Raw genomic sequence first — 19,200 nt, 5'->3', positions numbered from 1 at the left:
AGCCTGAAAAGACGTGATCTCTGAGCTCAACAGCTTAGTCTCTCTTTTAATCACGCAGTTCTAGGGTCTTACTCTCCTACTTGTTTTCTAATAGAGTTAGCTGATTTAAAGCAAGTAGACTTTTTGAATTCCCCTCTCCATGAATTTTGCTCCAGCCTGTGCTTTGAGAGAGCTGCAGGCAAAGAAATTTCTTTCAAGAACAACTCACCATCACTGGAGAAGGGCCAGAAAATTAAAGCATGGAGACAAGAATCGTGTTATTTTTGTATTGTTAATATAAAATCACATTGAGATAGTACTTATAATAAAATAGAGAAAAAAAATTTGTGTAGGCTAAAAAGCCATATTCACAAAAGTTATATTCTTTTTATCTACATCCTATCTGGCTTTTATCTGCCTTTATTTTATTTCCATTATAGTTCTTAAGGTAGCAATAATGTGCCATAGGCCAAAAGAGCCTTAAGGGTTCTTATCCTTTGGTGTCTTCTATCCTGAAACCCCAACTCTGAGTAGCCTTTTCTCCTCTCACCCAGCCTTACTCATCATTTACCTTCTATTTTGAAATAATTGGCCTTTCAGATCCTCTCTCCAGAACCTATTTTTCACCCTCCAGGTCTTCTATAGGTAAAAAGAAATTCATAACTTTTCCCAATCTCAGATGTGTAAACTCAATTTCATTTAATTCTAATACCACAAGTGATTTAAAAAAAAAAAATCAACAATGCCGTTGTTACAGATGGGTGACTGAGGACAGAGATTAGCAGTGATATCTAGTAGATAGAGGGCTTCCCAGGTGGCTCAGTGGATAAAGAACCCACCTGCAAAGCAGGAGACACAGCAGATGCAGGTTCAATCCCTGGGTTGGGAAGATCCCCTGGCAAAAGGCATGGCAACCCACTCCAGTATTCTTGCCTGGAGAATCCCATGGACAGAGGAGCCTGGCGGGCTACAGTCCATGGGGTCACATAGAGTCGGACCTGACTGAAGTGACTGAGCACACAAAGTAGGTAGAATTCAGCACAACTTCTTCAAACCAGATCAACAAAATACTGTTGGGCTGTCTGAGGAGGCACAGGAAGAGCCCACGGGGCGCAGGCCCAGTTCTCCAGACCAGTCTCCGCTCACAGCCATCGCAAGCATGTGTAAACATTTAGAAAAGCAGCCAGGACTGCCCCAGCAGTCCAGTGGTTAAGACGCGGCTTCCATTGCCAGAGGTGTTGGTTTGCCCGATGGAGAAACTAAGGTCCCACATGCTGCAGGGTGTGGCCAAGAATTTTTTTGAATAAAATAAATAAAGAATAAAAAAACAGAGAGATGGACAAATAGGCCAAAGGAATAGGACAGAGAGCCTAAAACAGGTGTATGCCTAGAAAGACACTTGGTGTGTAATGGAAGTGGCGTTTTACAGCAACAGGAAAAGACAATCTTTGACTAAATGGTGCCAGGACAGCTGAGTGTCCATGCGGAAAAGTTGAAACTGGACAGCTGCTTCACAACGTATACAGTAAACTCCCAGTGGATTAGGGAGTCAAATATAGATGGCAAAACACTCCAACTTTTAGAGAAGAATATCTTTATGACCCAACTATATTCGTGTTTCTGTACAACAGATACTAGCACATGGTAAATCAATAAAAAGAATAGTTCATAGACTACATATACCAATAGCAGTGCTTCGTAAACTGTGAAGTGCTATACAATTTCATACAGGCTTCCCTAGTGGCTCAGACGGTAAAGAATCTGCTGGCAAGGCAGGAGACCCAGGTTCCATCCCTGGTTCAGGAAGATCCTCTGGAGAAGGGAATGACAACTCACTCCAGGATTCTTGCCTGGAGAATTCCAAGGACAGAGGAGCGGGTTACAGTCCATGGAATCTCAAAGAATGGGACACAACTAAGCGACTAACACTTTCACTTTCATACAATTTATGTTATCATCTTTAGACGTTTAACTGGGATCTATACATAGGAGTGAACCTGATGAGTTGTACACAGACTATGCACATCTTCAACCTCACCAAGGAAGGCCAAATTGTTTTCTACTATGAGTATAGAATAGAGTTCCTATCGATCTACATTGTTTCAAGACTTTTTAGTTATTTTAGGTACTGAACTTTATTTTCCAATCCAATGTGTATCTCATTATAATATACATTTTCCTGATAATTTACAAAGACCATGTTTTTAATATTTATTGACCACGTTATATTTGTTGGCTATATTTAGAGTTGTACTTGTCCACATTTTTTACTTATTGAACAATTGTGTGTGTGTCTTTTTTTTTTTTTTTTTTGCTTTCTCAACCATTCACAGAGAGCTCTTTTTATATTCAGAATACTAATACTTTGTTGGTTACCTGTTGCAGACTCTTATTCTCAATTTGTGGCTTGCCCTTTCACTTTTTTTAGGCTGTCATTGGATGAATACAAGCTCATAATTTTAATGGTCCGATTTACCAAACAGCAGATTCTTTACCATCTGAGCCACCAGGGAAGCCTGTATGAAATTGTTAGTATCTGTTGTACAGCAACATGACTCCATTATATACATATATACATTTTTTTAATGTTCTTTTCTCTTATGGTTTATCCTAGGATACTGAATATAGCTCCCTTTGCTATACTGTAGGACCTTGTTGCTTATCCATTCCATATGTAATACTTTTCATTTGCTAAACCCAAATTCTCAGTCCATCTCTTCCTCACACACTTCCCGCTTGGCAAGCACAAGTCTTTTTCTCTATGTCTGTGAGTCTCCTCTTTTGTAGATAGGGTCATCTGTGCCATATTTTAGATTCCACATACAAGTGATTGCACACGTTATTTGTCTTTCTCTTTCTGCTTACTTCACTTAGTATTATAATTGCTAATTGCATCCATGTTGCTACAAATGGCATTATTTTATTCTTTTTTGTGGCTGAGTAGTATTACATTGTATACATGTACTACATCTTCTTTATCCATTTATCTGCTGATGGACGTTTAGCTTATTTCTGTATCATGGCTATTGTGAATAGTGTTGCTCTGAACATTGGGGTGCATGTGTCTTTTTGAATTATAGTTTTATCTTGATATCTACCCAGGAGTGGGACTGCTATTTTTGGTAATTCTATTTCCAATTTTATGAGGAAACTCCATACTGTTTTCCATAATCGTTATACCAACTTACATTCTCACCAATAATGTAGGAGGATTCCCTTTTCTCCACATCCTCTCCAGCATTTGTTACTTGGTCTACAAACAATTTTTAATCCATTTTTAGTACACATTATTAACTCTACTTTTCACAAAGGTTTAGTTATCCTTTTAAGGTCATATGATTGGTGAGCAGTATTGATATGCCCGTTCTCCTAGTAACGGCCCCCATTTTTGTTCTGGCTATCTACCTTCCCCACTCTTATGAGGTCTGGTTGAGGCTCTATCCAGACATGGTTAGCTAAAACAGCACAGTGATTGGTCTGGGGATAACATGCATCTCGGGCCTATCCATTCAGAGGACAGAGTAGTCCCCTTAGGACCACTGGAAAAGTTTCCTGCACTTACATCTTGGTCTAGAGCCTGGGAGAAGATGAGACCAGAGCTGAGATGACCTGCCATGTGGAGTCTGAGAAAGAAGCAGGGGTGGAGTTGAGGAACAGAAGGAAAAGAAGCCTTCATGATATAATTAATAGCTCTGAGCTACTTGAAGCCAGATTTACCCCCAAACATGTAAGTTACTTCAACAATAAGCTCTGCTTAAGTGACTTGTAAAAATTTATTTATGGTTTATTTATTCACTGTTGGCTGTACTGGGTCTGCATTGCCGCACAGAGTTTCTCTATCACAGTTGCAGGCTTCTCACTGCAGTGACTTCTCTGTTGCAGAGCACGGCCTCTAGGGTGTGGGCTTAGTAATTGTGGCTCATGGGCTTGGTGGCCCCTTGGCCTGTGAAATCTTCCTGGACCAAGAACTGAACCAGTGTCCCCTGCATTGGCAGGCAGATTCTTAACCACTGGACCACCAGGGAAAACCTGCTCAAGTGATTTTGTGTTATTCTTTCTGCAAAGTACAAGCCAGTGAATTCTGGACCGCACAGTGACAAAGCCAGAAGGAGAGCCCGGCTGTCCTACTGTGCAGTGTTCTGTCCGTGGCTCTAGCCAGCAGGATGTGGCTGCTGTTATTTGGATGTTGGCTGCAAAGCCAATAAAAAAAAAAAATGGAAACAGTGTTTAGCTTTTACCTGGACAAGACTCTTTGGAGTGTTTCCCCAGCTTATTACACACAAAAATTTTCTTCCCTCTTATTTCTACAGGTGTACGTCTAGTTTGTATCTTATCCAATTCAAGGTCAACTACTTCATAATTGAAGTAGTTTCTTTATCAAAAATTTCCCCTAACACAGTCAAGAAAAACATCCTGTAATTATAGATGAATTCATCCAAGCTGCCAATTGTGTTTAAAGGTGACGTGAGGATATATGTTAATTAATATTTAACAAGAAGAAGAAAGTATGATGACACTGTAAAGAAAATAACCAACAATACAGAGTGGTAAACAGTTCCTCTCCACATGAGAGAGCGGCAGATTGTCAGAGTTGTCAAGAGAATGTTCTTGTCTTCTGACAGAGGCCAACTACACCCGGAGAGAAGGGCCACCTTGCCAACTGGAATTGGTGAACTGGAGCTGAGGGGCTCCGGAAACCATGCCCATCATTGTAAGACCATGATTCCCAAAGTTAGTCTGATGTATTTATGAGGACAATAGAACAGGGTATTTGAAAGCAAGACATCACAGGAATTCCAGAATGGTAATCACCAATGTAGATAATAAAAGCCATTCCTAGTCAGAACAAAGAGATCAAGTTATCAAAGAATGAGCATGAGATAGCAACACAGCTGCTGAAATTACAAAGGATTGGTCTTCAAAGTCCCCACTGCTCCTTTGCCTCCCCTCCCGAACTTTCTCTGTTTCCCCAAAGCCCCACAACGAGGCACTGGCTTTGGGTGCTCTCTTTTTGAAAGGGCTTAAAATTCAAATTAAATGTTTTTTCTCTGTTTCCATCTCACTCACCAAAACTTCCATTCCCTCACAGAATCATGAGCACCAGAGCCAGGCAAGTGCTAAGTTAAGAGGCAAGCCATGGGACTTCCCTGGTGGCCCAGTGGATAAGAATCCACCTGCCAATGCAGGGGACATGGAATCAAACAAAGATTCCACGTGTCCTGGGGCAGCTAAGCCCGTGTGCCGCAACGACTGAGCCCGTGTGCCCGGAGCTTGTGCTCTGCAACAAGAGAAGCCATCAAAACAAGAAGCCCGCATGACACAACCAAGAGTAGACCCTGCTCACTGCAACTAGAGAAGAGCCCTTGCAAAGCAACAAAGACCCAGCGCAGCCAGCAATAAATAAACAGAAGCTAAGCAGGTCACTGACAAAGAAATGAAGCTAACCAAGTTAACTAACATCTCTAAGCATCAATTTCCTCATTGGAAAAATGGGAATAATAATAGCCCCTCACTCATAGAATTCTTGAGAGAATTCATAGAGATAAGGCATGCAGTTTACCCAATGGGTGGTCCATAGGAAAAGTCAATAAACATCAGTAATTATTATTGCTGCTACTGGTAATAATAATAATTATTATGGTAAAGATGATCAATAGGTCTAACAATCCTGTGGAAGTTTATCTATTTCGGGGGGGGAGGTCTTAATTGCTGGTTGATAACTTTCTGGAAGGAACCATTATTTGCACCCTGCCTCCACTGCTTCCCTGGTGGCTCAGCTGGTAAAGAATCCGCCTGCACTGCGGGAGACCTGGGTTTGATCCCTGGGTTGGGAAGATCCCCTGGAGAAGGGAAAAGCTACCCACTCCGGTATTCTGGCCTGGAGAATTCCACAGAGTGTATAGTCCATGGAGTTGCAAAGAGTTGGACACAACTGAGCGACTTGCACTTCGCTTCACTTCACTTCCTCCACTGTTTTCGCCTGTGGAGATTTTTGTAGGACAGATCATGTATTCCTTACTGTAGTAAACTTTAATATTCCTTTCTCACAGGATCCGTCAGCAGGTAACCAACCCAAACGACACAAGACAAGGTGGCAGCTCAGAGATCTGATCCTAGCAACGTTCAAGAACTCTCCCTCTTTCTTTAGTGATTTACTTTAAGAATAAATTGCTTTTCTTTAAAGGACACTTTGTTATTTTCGAACACTTTACACCTGACACTATCTTCTTGCTGTAGGAAATTGCACAAAGGATGAGTTAAGCAATATTTCCTAAGATTTTATCTATTATATATAACAATTCTTCTAGGGGAAAAAATAACCAAGATGTTGACCAAAATGATTTGGTCAAAAATCAAAATTTTTTAAAGATATTTTAAAATGTGGACCATTTTTAAACTCTTTATTGAATTTGTTACAGTATTGCTTCCGTTTTTTATGTTTTGATTTTTTTGGCCATGAGGCATGTGGAATCTTAGCTCCCTGGCCCGGGATCAAACACATACCCTCTGCGTTGAAAGGTGAAGTCTTAACCACTGACCACCAGGGAAGTCCCTGAAAATACAAATTTTATCAGAAATCAAAATAACAAGCAATCTGTTTTATATATCTTCCCCCTGGGTAAGACATAATATGTAATTACTATTAATGTATATGCAATACTTCCTATATGCTCAGCAATAGACACTAAGGGTTTGTCATCTCACTGAGTCCTGACAATTATTTTATGGAGTTATTATTATTCTCATTTTTAAAATAAGAAAACTAAGGCTTAGGGATATGAAGTAACTGAACCCAAGTCACACAAGGAGCAAAGGGTGAGTATAGGATGGATTCATCTTCCTCTCTAATTCAAGCTGCTTGGTGCAACCCAGCTCTTGCCCCTGACACTTCCAAAAGGCAATGTTAGGAGATGTTCACTGGGAGAGCTGTAAATCAAAACAGCCAATTCCAGTCAATCTTACAGACTTTACTCTCTTAGCTTCTTCAAAACATCCATCATTAGCTTCCCATCCGCTAGGATGGTATATGAGAATCTCCCAATTCTGAGGCAGATTCATCATGAAAAAAATCAGATACGGTAATGACTATCTGCCCAGGCATACCCTATTGCCTTCCATCCTTCCTATAAGGTTTTGAGGTGTGTATCACTTCCAGTTGACAGATGGGAAAATGAAGTTCTGAGACATTCTGGTCAGAGACCAGAGCCTGCTTTCAGCTCACAGGGATGTTCTTTTTGGCCCACAGAGTGGTATTGAAATATTTGAGCCAACATTGAAAGATTGGATGACATGCTAAAACCCAGATTGCTGGTTTCTATTAAGACTCTCCAGTTTCCAAAAACCCTGGCCACATTCCCTCCTGGCATCAATGGCTAAAACTGAGGCGTGGTTGCCCAGGGCCCACTCTCTCCAGGCCACTACTGTCCCCTTCAGCCAGCATCACTCATTTCCTTTTGGCTTAAATATCCACTGGCTCCCATCTCATAAAAACAGGCAGAATATTATGACCAGTTGTTGACTTATCTCCGAAAGATCCAAACCATGGGAAACACGCACTCTGACAAGGCCATCATTTCAAAAAATGCCCCCCCTGCTAGGAGAGCCTCAGAGTAATGGCACAGATGCTGGACACTAAATGTATCCTCTCAGTCTATTGGAAATACCATTTGCCACAGGACACATTTTTGAAATTGTCAAAGAATGTTGTTTTCATTCATTGTCTTGTGTAAGTATCTATTATTCAGACAGACTTTGTGGTTTTGCCACATGACTTGCCTAGGAGCAATTCTAGTAAAAGACTCAGAGCATATAGTATCCATGTTCTCCTTCCTTTTAGTGGTAGAACCCCTGGGTTTTAGCTAGAAATCTAGTCGCCCAAGAAGAAACTACATTTCCCAGACTGCCTTGTGGCTTACTTAGACCAAGGGGATGTAGACGACTTCCAGGTCTTCTAGAAGACTGACCCAGACACTCTCTCTTCCCTGCCCCAGGCTAGATCTTGAAGGTGGAAGTGAGCCAGCCTCAGCCATAAGGACATTCAAGGAGATTACAGGGCAATAAGATAGAAGGCATCAAGGTCTCTGAATGTCTTTGTAGAGCAAAACCACCCTACCCGCAAAAGTGAGCTCATTCTAGGCTGTTCTTGGGAGATACATAAGCCTATTTACTTAAGCCGCTATAGTTTGTATGTCTTTGTTCCAGGATCTTTCCTCTCCTTATCCACTTCCTCTCCTTATTTTCGGATATCCTTCATTCTTTGGGTTTCAGAGGATGTGTCCTTCCTTCACTGCCTAAAGTGCAGCCTTAAATCCTAACACAGCCTCTGAGGAGCAGTATGGCCTTGGGCAAGCTTCTTACCTTCTCAGAATCTAGTCTGCAAGATAAGAGTTGGAAGGATTTGTCAAAAGGAGAGAGTACAGGTACATCTACATTGTATTTTGGGGTGACTTTAGCCTGTATCTTGTACAGCCACTTTCCAACCTACTTTTCTCTAATGAGAAAAGAAATTTAAATTTTCTTTTTAACTCCTCTTTTATATATATATATATATATATATATATATATATATATATATATATATATATTTGGCTGCACCAGGTCTTAGTTGTGGCATACAGACCTTTTTTTTTTTTTTTTTTTGGGATCTAGTTCCCTGACCAGGGATCGAGCTTGCGCCCCCTGCATTGGCACCGTGGAATCTTAACCACTGGACCAACAGAGAAGTCCCTCTAATGCAGTTTTGAGCCCACACTCCATACTCAGTGGCACCCTGATTGCTCTTAGGAGTGAATCCAAGTTTCAAAAAAACACGATTAAAAGGCCCCAGATGACCGGACTCCAGTGCCACATCCAGGCATGCTCTCCAGGCAGCCACAGATGCCCTCGTTGAGTTGGGAAAGGGCCCTTTGCCAACCAGGCCTGTCACTCTTGTTTCGAGGCCTTGCATTCTTGAGTTTCCTACAGCTCAGCCAACCAGAAGGCTGTCCAGGGTAGGGATTAAGACCAGAAGAATCACAAAGATCTAGGTCCCAATCCTGTCTCCACCACTGCCTCCTATGAATTCTGGCAAAGGACTTAACTTCCCTGTAAAATGGGTACCATCCAGTGATTCATCTCAGGTGATTCTGATCATTATATCAGATAGATAGCCCTTGGCTGAGAGTCTTGCATGTAGTAAACACTCAATACACAGGTACTGTCATTATTGCAGCTCTCTTTACTAGCTTTTTAAATTTTGTTACAGCACAGAAGAAGCATGGAACAACCTCCCACCCCTCAACCTCTTTGTTGTTGTCGTTGTTGTTTAGTTGCCAAATCAAGTCTGAGTCTTTGTGACCCCATGAACTGTAGCCTGCCAGGCTCCTCTGTCCATGGGATTTACCAGGCAAGAAAACTGCAATGGGTAGCCATTCCCTTCTCCAGGAGATCTTTGTGATCCAGGGATCAATCCTGCGTTTCCTGCATTGGCAGCCAGATTCTCTACCACTGGGACACCAGGGAAAACTCATCGGCCTCTACCCAAGGATATATTCAGGGCCATACACAGTGATTGTCACATCCCAAATTGCATCTCCCTGATGACACCATGCCAGTAACACAGGACGGAGCCCAAGCCTTCTCCCACACACCTGCTTGTCCAGTGCATTTGGGGAGAGGCAGAGTGGTCTATGAGTAGCCAGCTCCCAGCATCCTGGTGCCCAAGCATCAGCTCCAGATCCTTCTCCACCAGTTTGCCCCCAGGACCCAGAAGCAAACTGACTGTGGCATTTGGAGTTCTCTCTTTGGAACCCTCAGGCTTAAAAGTCACTCTTGTGAAAGCCCCAAAGTGAAAGCTGCTCAGTCCTGTCCGACTCTTTGCGACCACATGGACTGTCCACGGAATTCTCCAGGCCAAAATACTGGAGTGGGTAGCCTTCCTCTTCTCCAGGGGGTCTTCCAAACCCAGGGATCAAACCCAGGTCTCCCGCATTGCAGGTGGCTTCTTTACTAGCTGAGCCACAAGGGAAGCCCAAAAGCTCCAAAGCCCAGTTATGTTGTGGTGCAGTCGTGCATCCATTAAAACAACATGCCAGCAACCAAAAAGTAATTTTTAATTAGCATTTTACTGCAGTTTCTCTCAGAGAACACCAAAGAGAAAATACAGAAGAACTTGTTAGAAATTCTCTTTCCCTTTTCTTTCATTTCCAATTATTTCCCAAACCCTGCTGCTGTCCCAAAGACTCTCAGCCTTCTCTCTAAAGCAAGACACACACACACACACACACACATAGACACACACACTTGCATACAGCCTACCAGAGGTACACCAGAGCTGGCTTGCCTCAGCTTGAAAGAGCCAGTTGTTCAATTTTCAGGAATTTTGCCAGTCAGTTGTTCAATGCGGCCATTATTAAAAATTAAATTATAGACACTTACAACAAAATAAATTATACACCAAAGTGATAAATATGCAATACTCAGAGGAAGAAAGGAATGAACATGGAACAACATGAGTGAATCTCAAAATAGTTATGCCGAAGCCAGGCAAAGGAAGAGTGCACACAGAATGATTCCATGTATAGAAAAAATCACCCTTGTAGTGATAGAAAGCCAAATGAGTGGTCATCTGAGGGTGGGGCTGGGAGGCAGTGGAAGGGACAGGTTATAAAAAGAGATGAGGAAAAAAAAAAAGAGATGAGGAGATTCAGTGGTTTTCAATATATTGTGGTGGTATTTTCACAGGTGTATATATATGTCAAACTTTATCAAATTCATGTATGTGCAGTTTACTGTATGTCAATTATACCTCAAGAACGCTGTAACAAACACTCAAAATCCATCACTGTAACTATTTTACTACTATCTATATACTCTCTTTTTCTTTCCTTTTTTTTTTTTTTTCATTTGGCTGCATCAGGTCTTACTTGCAGCATGTGGGATCTAGTTCCCCCACCAGGGATCAAACCGAGGCCCCCCGCATTGGGAGCACAGAGTCTTAGCCACTGGACCACCAGGGAAGTTCCTATCTATATACTCCTAAGGTTTCTTTACACTCTGTATCTGTAATGCGGAAATACTATACAATGGTGCTTCTGGTCTCTTCTCCCAACTCCATTTTCAGTGACCTCATGTTGGGAGCCTGAAATCGGCCCTTGTGGGAGTGTTTACACTATGGAAATCAGCAAATACTCCAAACCATGGCTTGATATTTTTGTTTTCTTGATTGTCAGGACTTAAGACAGTCATGGAAAAAAAATGTTAGTAATACAAGTTAAAATTGTGTTATGCCTTACATTGCGAACGTCCTTCCCTAGTGGCTGAGACAGTAAAGAATCTGCCTGAGATGCAGGAGACCCAGGTTCCATCCCTGGGTGGGGAAGATCCCTGGAGAAGGAAATGGCAACCCACTCCAGTATTCTTGCTTGGAAAATTTCATGGACAGAGGATCCTGGAGGGCTACAGCAAAGAATCAGATACAACTGAGCAACTAACACTTTCACTTTCTTTTACACTGTAAACAGGATAAAAATTTAAGAAATAGTTCAAAAACTATTATCCAGTTCAGCAAAGGAGTCACTGACATCATTGATGAATGTGTAAAATTAAACATACTCTTTGTTGTTTCACTTTCTTGTGTCTAACTTAACATAAACGAAAATATTAACCAATTTTAGGTTAGAACTATATTCATTTATCAGTTGCAATGGCTCTAAGAGTTCAGCAAAAAAACAGCAAAAATCAATGAAAGCATTCTATGGGGATCAATTGTTTGTAAAGAGTTTATAATAAAGAGTATTGCATATTTTATTATCTGTAAATTGTGCATGACACAATAAAATCTGTAATAAACTTGCATATGTATGTGCAAACACACAGAGGTTTGTTTTTTCAGAAAGCCTGTATGAAACATTTACCAGCATTGTGTCACTTTAATGTTGCCGTGCTGTTTGCAAGATAACTAGTCCATTTGATGGTGTCTCTTGTATTTCCTTCACATTAGATCTTCATTCTATAGTTCTCTGGTTAAGAGTATTTTTTAAATTAGTTTTGCTTGCTTTCCATTTTTCTATAGGTGTTCAGTTTCCCCAATTCCAGAAAATAAGGGAAGACTCTAGAATGACCAGATAAGCAAGAATCCTTCCTCCTTTGAGAAGGAGCAAGACTGCAACCGCTTTAATGTTAACCTTCTTTCTCCCTTTCCTTCTGCCACATGCACATTTTTGGCTGAGTGCTTTGGAGCTGACAGGATGCTTTCACACAACTATGCTACTCTAACCCAGCTGGCTGCCCTCACCTCCACACCCCCCTTAAGCCCCTTCACTGAGACCCTGTCATGAAATCCAGCATCCGTGTGCTGACGGCATCACAGACTGAAGGCGTGCAGGTGTTCCCTGCATAACACCCTCCAAGCTCAGAAGTGACAAGCAAAAGCCTTGAATCCAAGATGGCCTGACCAGAAAAGCGTATCAACACTGATGACAGAGATAGAAACCTTCGTAGGTTTTCCTACAAGACCTGGAAAGGCACAAGAATGAAAAATACTTGTTTATTTAGGTGGTGTATAAAAAAAAATTCAAGTGGACTTTTCCCCATGTTTTGTATTCTATTCAAGTCACTCTTTTTTTGCATTAACTATGGAAATGATTCAGAGGATGTATTTATGTAGAGTGCATCAAAACAGAGAAATTTCACTTGATTTGTTTTGTTTCTAGTCACCCTAAAGCACAAAGCATTGTATAAATTCCTCATGCGTGTGTGCGTGCTAAGTCGCTTCAGTTGTGTCCAACTCTTTGCGACTCTATGGATTGTAAGACTCCAGGCTCCTCTGTCCATGAAATTCTTCAGGTGAGAATACTGGAGTGGGTTGCCCTGCCCTCCTCTAGGGGATCTTCCCGACCCAGGGATCAAACCCAAATCTCTTAAATTTCCTGCACTGGCAGGATCTTCCTGACTCAAGGATTGAACCCAGGTCTCTTGCATTACAGACGGATTCTGTACCGTCTGAGCCTCGAGGGAAGCCGTATATGAAGTACCTATATGATAAATGCTAGTGGAATGAATGAACGAAAATCCTCCAGTGACTGGATTATTAGAAAGCATCATGTTGGCTGAAGGGAAGAGAAATGCTGTGTCCCAGGCTTGCTGTATTCAGCTGGACACGTTGGGTGCCTCATCGCTTGAGGAAGGTGTGATTTATGTCGCGTCTGTGTGAATGGCACCCCTAGCGATGACCCAGGAAGACCCAACACCACCTCTGGATGATCATTCCTTGAAGGCAGGAACTTTGGGGTCTTTTTTAAATAACTGTTATTGGAGTATAATTGCTTTACAATGTTATGCTAGTTCTGCTGCCTAGCAAAGTGAATCAGATAGATATAGATAGATGGTGGTGATGGTTTAGTTGCTAAGTCATGTCCGACTCTTTGAGACCCTATGAACTGTAGCCCGCGAGGCTCCTCTGTCCATGGGATTCTCCAGGCAAGAATACTGGAGTGGGTTGCCATTTCCTTCTCGAGGGGATCTTCCCCACCCAGGGATCGAACCTGGGTCTCCTGCATCTCAGGCAGATTCTTTACCAACTGAGCCACAAGGGAAGCCATTTTATATATATATATAATCCCCCTTTTTTTGGAGTTCCTTCCATTTGGGTCACCACAAAGCATTAAATACAGTTCCCTGTGCTATGTAGTATGTTCTCATCAGTTGCCTATTAACACACATATATGGAATCTAGAAAAATGGTACTGTACAGTTCAGTCACTCAGTTGTGTCCGACTCTGCGACCCCACGGACTGCAGTACGCCAGGCCTCCCTGTCCAACACCAACTCCCGGAGCTTCCTCAAACTCATGTCCATTGAGACAATGATGCCATCCAACCATCTCTTCCTCTGTTGTCTCCTTCTCCTCCTGCCTTTAATCTTTCCCAGCATCAGGGTCTTTTCCAGTGAGTCAGTTCTTTGCATCAAGTGGCCAAAGGATTGGAGCTTCAACTTCCTTCCAGTGAATATTCAGGACTGATTTTCTTTAGAATGGACTGATTGGATCTCTTTGCAGTCCAAGGGACTCTCAAGAGTCTTCTCCAACACCACAGTTCAAAAGCATCAATTCTTCCATGCTCAGCTTCCTTTATAGTCCAACTCTCACATCCATAATGACTACTGGAAAAACCATAGCTTTGACTAGACTGACCTTTGTTGGCAAACTAATGTCTCTGCTTGTTAATAGGCTGTCTAGGTTGGTCATAGATTTTCTTCCAAGGAGCAAGCATCTTTTAATTTCATGGCTGCAGTCACCATCTGCAGTGATTTTGGAGCCCAAGAAAATAAGGTGCTGTCCCTGTTTCCATTGTTTCCCCATCTATTTGCCATGAAGTGATGGGGCCAAATGCCATGATCTTAGTTTTCTGAATGTTGAGTTTTTAAGCCAGCTTTTTCACTCTCCTCTTTCACTGTCATCAAGAGGCTCTTTAGTCCCTCTTCCCTTTCTGCCATAAGGATGGTGTCCTCTGCCTCTCTGAGGTTATTGATATTTCTCCCGGCAATCTTGATTCCAGCTTCTGTTTCATCCAATCTGGCATTTCACATGATGTACTCTACATGTAAATTAAATAAGCAAGGTGACAATATATAGCCTTAATGTACCCCTTTCCCAATTTTAAACCAGTCTGTTGGTCCATGTCCAGTTCTAACTGTGAAAAGTGGTACAGATGATCTTATTTGCAAAGCATAAATAGAGACACAGATGTAGAGAACGGACATATGGACCTGCCTTTTTTGCATCAGTTCTGCCTATAGCACCTCAAAAGGTGCCATACACCTGGTAGGTCCAACTGGCTATTTGAGGAATGAATATATATGTCCAAGGAAATTTTTTACAAAGCCATGGTAGCCAAAGGATTGCCCTTCTTCACATTAAGGATATTTTCATCTGTAGAACTGTGATGCATAGTCCAAAATGATGTCCTTTCCTCTCTACAGGCATTCATTCACTGAGCAGAATATACCGAGAAGCCTGTGGTGTGCCCAGCACAGGCACTGCTCTGGACCCTAAAGGTATAGTGGTGAGCAACAAGAAGACCCTGGCCTCGGGGAGCTAACATTCTAGTGAAGACAGACAAGAGACAGACTAGCGATGCTTTGATGAACCTATTTGCAAAGCAAAAATAGAGATACACACAGAGGACAAACATATGGACACCAAGTAAGGAAAGAGGGGGTGGGATGAACTGGGAGACTGGGGCTGACATATATACACTGTTGATACCATGTGCAAAATAGCTAACTAATGAGAGCCTCCTGTAATGCAGGGGACTCTCCTCAATGCTCCGTGGTGACCTAAGTGGGGAGGCAATCCAAGGAAGGGTGATACATGTATACCTAGAGCCCATTCACTTGGCTGGACAGCAGAAACGAACACATTATAAAGCAGCTATACTCCAAATGAAAAAGAAAGAAAGAAAAGAAACAGATTAGCAAAGTAGGTGTATAATGCAATGTCAGGTAGTAGGAAATGATAAGAAATTTAATGCCAGGTTCGAGGACAGAGGGGAATAGAGCCGTTTTGGGGAAGATGGTTGGGACAGGCCTCCATGAGGGCCTGATGTGTGAGCAGCTCTTTCTAGGTTCCATGAAGCCCTTCAGTTAAAAATCAGTGTTTTGTGTTGTTTGGTTTCATTTGTATAAGTCACTGCTTATGACAGGATACCAGCTTACAGCACCACTCAAGATACTGGGGTTTTTTTCTTTTGTTGTTGTTGTTTACATCTTTATATTCCAAGTCTATCTTTTTGGTATGGAATGCTGGATTTTTTTTTTAAACATTCTCATCTCTTCAGGCAGTATACATTTTTTTTTTCTTAAGGAACATGAATGAGGAGGGATTGCCCCTCCATGTGCCCATAGCTATCTACGATGAATCAGATTTTTGCTAAATATAATTTTTTAAATGGCTTTTTCCTGACCTTAGCCCAGTTTCTAAGCATCTTCTCCGTGTAGGCTATTGGCAGTGTGACCATAAAGCAAGACGGCTCGTGCAAAAATCTAACAAGAGTTTCACTGTGGAAAATTAAGATGGTTGAATTTGTATGTCTTTGTTTCCCTAAGCATTTGACGTAGCAAAAACCATTCACCATTGCTCTTTACAAAAACAGCGTGGTTAAATATTAACACTTTTCATCTAACAGAGGTTCCTGCTAGTCCTTATCAACCAAGTCCAATTTGATGAAAGCATTTTTTCTTTTCTTTTAGAATGTACTTGCAGGCAGAGTATTATATTGAAGGCTGTATTATCCTCTAGAAAATAATTCCTGAACATTTTTTCCTACCATGGAACACTGAGCAGTGAGGCGATGTGACATACTTTATGATCAGATGGGTTGTGCTGAGAATATTCTTTGCTCTGGATGGACCGAAAAAAAAAAAAAAAAAGAGTCAAAAAAAAAAAAAACCTCAAGTCAGTTTCACTTGATCCCTACAATATCATTTCTCTTCCTCACACAACCTTCCCAAGAAATAAATGATTGCTCATTTGGCAGGTCAAAATAATAGCCACGTTCAGACTAGAGCTTGTGAAGTATCAGGATAGAGTGCACTCAGTGACATAGTAAACAGTGGTTAAAATGTCAATTTAGTCCATAAGTCTTTTCTGACTCTTTTGCAATCCCATGGACTGTAGCTCCTCTTCCATGGGATTTCACAGGCAAGAATCCTGGAGTGGGTTTTCATCTCCTTCTCCAGGGGATCTTCCTGACCCAGGGATCAAACCCAAGTATCCTGTATTGGCAGGCAGATACTTTACCAATGAGCCACCTGGGAAGCCCAAAATGCCCATCAGTCTTTCATAAAACCTTGAAAGAGACAATAGAACAATGTATATTCCTCTCCCTTGCCTAGCCTATTCTATATGAAAAATATGCAGTTCACAATTTGGGAGAGAGGAGAGGAAAGAAAGCTATATACATTTTTATAAAGCTCCCTGGATTTTGTGGTGATTCTCTTGTTCAGTCATTTTCTCCTCCGCCTTCTTTATTGTTCCTCTGTTCTGTGGCTGTATTTCTATGACTTTAATATATATATTTATTTATTTATTTTTGGCTGCACTGGGTCTTCACTGCTGCATGCAGGCGTTCTCGAGTTGTGGCGACCTGGGGCTACTCTTAGCTGTGGTGGGCAGGCTCTAGGACATATGGGCTCAGCAGCTGTGGTGCACAGGCTTAGCTGCCCCATGGCATGTGTGGGATCTTCCCTGACCAGGGATGGAACCCACGTCCCCTGCACTGGCAGATGTATTCTTAGCCACTGGACCACAAGGGAAGCCGTTTCCTAATTTTCTTAATACCTCTTCCTTTCCTTTCACCCCTTCTCTCACAGCTGATCATAATGCAGATTTCAAGTGTGTTTTGAAATAGTTATTGTATCTCTGAAATTACGTTTATGTTTGCCATGCTTCACTGTAAAGTCAGATTCTGGAGGAGGAGAACGGAACTAACATTTATTCAACACTGTAGCACCAGACATTATGCAAGGTGCTCTGAGGACATAAATTCACTTAATCACTTAAGCAGTTGGTGGTAGATGATTATTATTCAGAAATGTTCACTCCCTCCTTCCCTCCCCACGTTCCTGGGAAGCATAGAGTTTCTGCTCCAAGGATGTTGAATTTGCCTATGGGACTTGCTTTCGCTTCTATGAGGCAGGTTGTACTTCCCCTCCCCTTGGGTTTGGCATCAGTCACATGACCAGCTTCGACCAATAGGGTGTTAGTAGATGGGATCCAAGCAGAGACTTGAAACAGGGCAACACATTCTCAGGCAGCCTTCTGGTCTCTGGAGGGAAATGAGACTCTCAGAGAACAAAACCACTCCAAACTGGCAGCGCTATTTGCGACAGCCGTGACATGGAGACAACCTAAATGTCCATCAACAGATGAATAGATACAAAAGTGTGTATCGTGTGTGTGTGTATGTATGTGTGTGTGTGTGTGTGTGTGTATGTGTGTGTGTGTGTGTGTGTATGGGTCTCCCGCATTGCGGGCAGATGCTTTAACCTCTGAGCCACCAGGGAAGCCCTATATATATATGTGTGTGTGTGTGTGTGTGTATATATTAAAATAGCCAAAATTTTCTTTTAGGTTTTTCCATAAAATTTGCAAAAATCTGAATGAATGCTTTGGCCAACCCAACTATCCACCTGTCTGTCTATCTATCTATATATACAGTGGAATATTACTCGGCCAGTAAGAGGGATGAAATATAATGCTATTTGCAGCAACGTGGGTGCATCTAGAGATGATCATACCAACTGAAGTAAGTCAGAAAAAGAAAGAGGAATACCATATGAGGAATCTAAAAATTGATACAAATGAACTAATTTACAAAACAGAAACAGACTCATGGATTTAGAAAACAAACTAATGTTACCAAAGGGAAAAGAGAGGGGGGGATAAATTAGGAGTTTGGGATTAATAGACACACAGAATTATATGGAAAATAGATAAGCAGCAAGTACCTAGTGTGTAGCATATAAGATATTCAGTATCTTATAATAACCTATAATAGAAAAGAATCTGAAAAGAATATATTTGTATGAATCATTTTGCTGGACACCTGAAATTCACACAGCTTTATAAATCAACTATACTTCAAAAAAGAATAATTAAAAAAAAACTCTCCAACCTACATTAGCCAAGTCCCAACTGACCTCACATGACATAAACAAAGATTTGCACGCCACTGAGATTTTGTGACTTTTGTTACACAGCAATAGCTAACCAATGCACAATCCTATGAAGTAAATAGTAATATCCCTCTCTAACAAAACTGGAAACAGAGTGAGAAACAAGCCTGAAGTCACCAGCTAGAATGCTGAAGAGCTGGGATTCACAGAAAAATCTGTCTGATCTAAACTCCAGCGGTCTTTTACTCATAGCATGTCTCTTATTTAAACTTTATACTCCTCTTTCCATAAAATGAATAAAACTGATTTTATTTTTACTTAATATGTCTCTTGGTTGATTTTTACTAAGATACATAGTCCTCTCTGTTTCCCAGGTAGCTTAGTGGTAAAGAATCTGCCTGTCAATGCAGGAGATATGGGTTCCCTCCCTGGATCGGGAAGATCTTCTGAAGAGGGAAGTGGCAACCCACTCCAGCATTCTTCCCTGGAAAATCCCATGGACAGAAGAGCCTGCTGGGGCCCCTGGGGTCACAAAAGAGTCAGACACAACTGAGCGACTAAGCAGTA

The 19,200-nt window shown here is 41.6% G+C and overlaps 1 long non-coding RNA gene and 1 other non-coding gene across 3 annotated transcripts in view; one reads left to right on the top strand and one right to left on the bottom strand.

The window, feature by feature from the left end:
• The window catches only part of LOC122424769, an 81,956-nt gene that overhangs the window by 40,231 nt on the left and 22,525 nt on the right, over nt 1–19,200 (top strand). The window contains exon 1 of one of the 2 annotated variants that reach the window (XR_006264529.1): nt 14,938–15,012. The exons of the other annotated variant lie outside the window; for it this stretch is intronic. This is a non-coding gene — a long non-coding RNA (uncharacterized LOC122424769). Of the gene's footprint in view, nt 1–14,937; nt 15,013–19,200 lie in introns of those variants that run through there. 2 annotated transcript variants of the gene reach the window in all.
• On the bottom strand, nt 13,482–13,553 carry TRNAL-GAG. The gene has a single exon. It is a non-coding gene; the product is annotated as a tRNA-Leu (tRNA).

Source organism: Cervus canadensis, chromosome 22 (genome assembly GCF_019320065.1).
Source record: "Cervus canadensis isolate Bull #8, Minnesota chromosome 22, ASM1932006v1, whole genome shotgun sequence".
Taxonomy (NCBI): Eukaryota; Metazoa; Chordata; class Mammalia; order Artiodactyla; family Cervidae; genus Cervus; species Cervus canadensis.
This window is presented reverse-complemented; position numbering and strand designations above follow the sequence as displayed.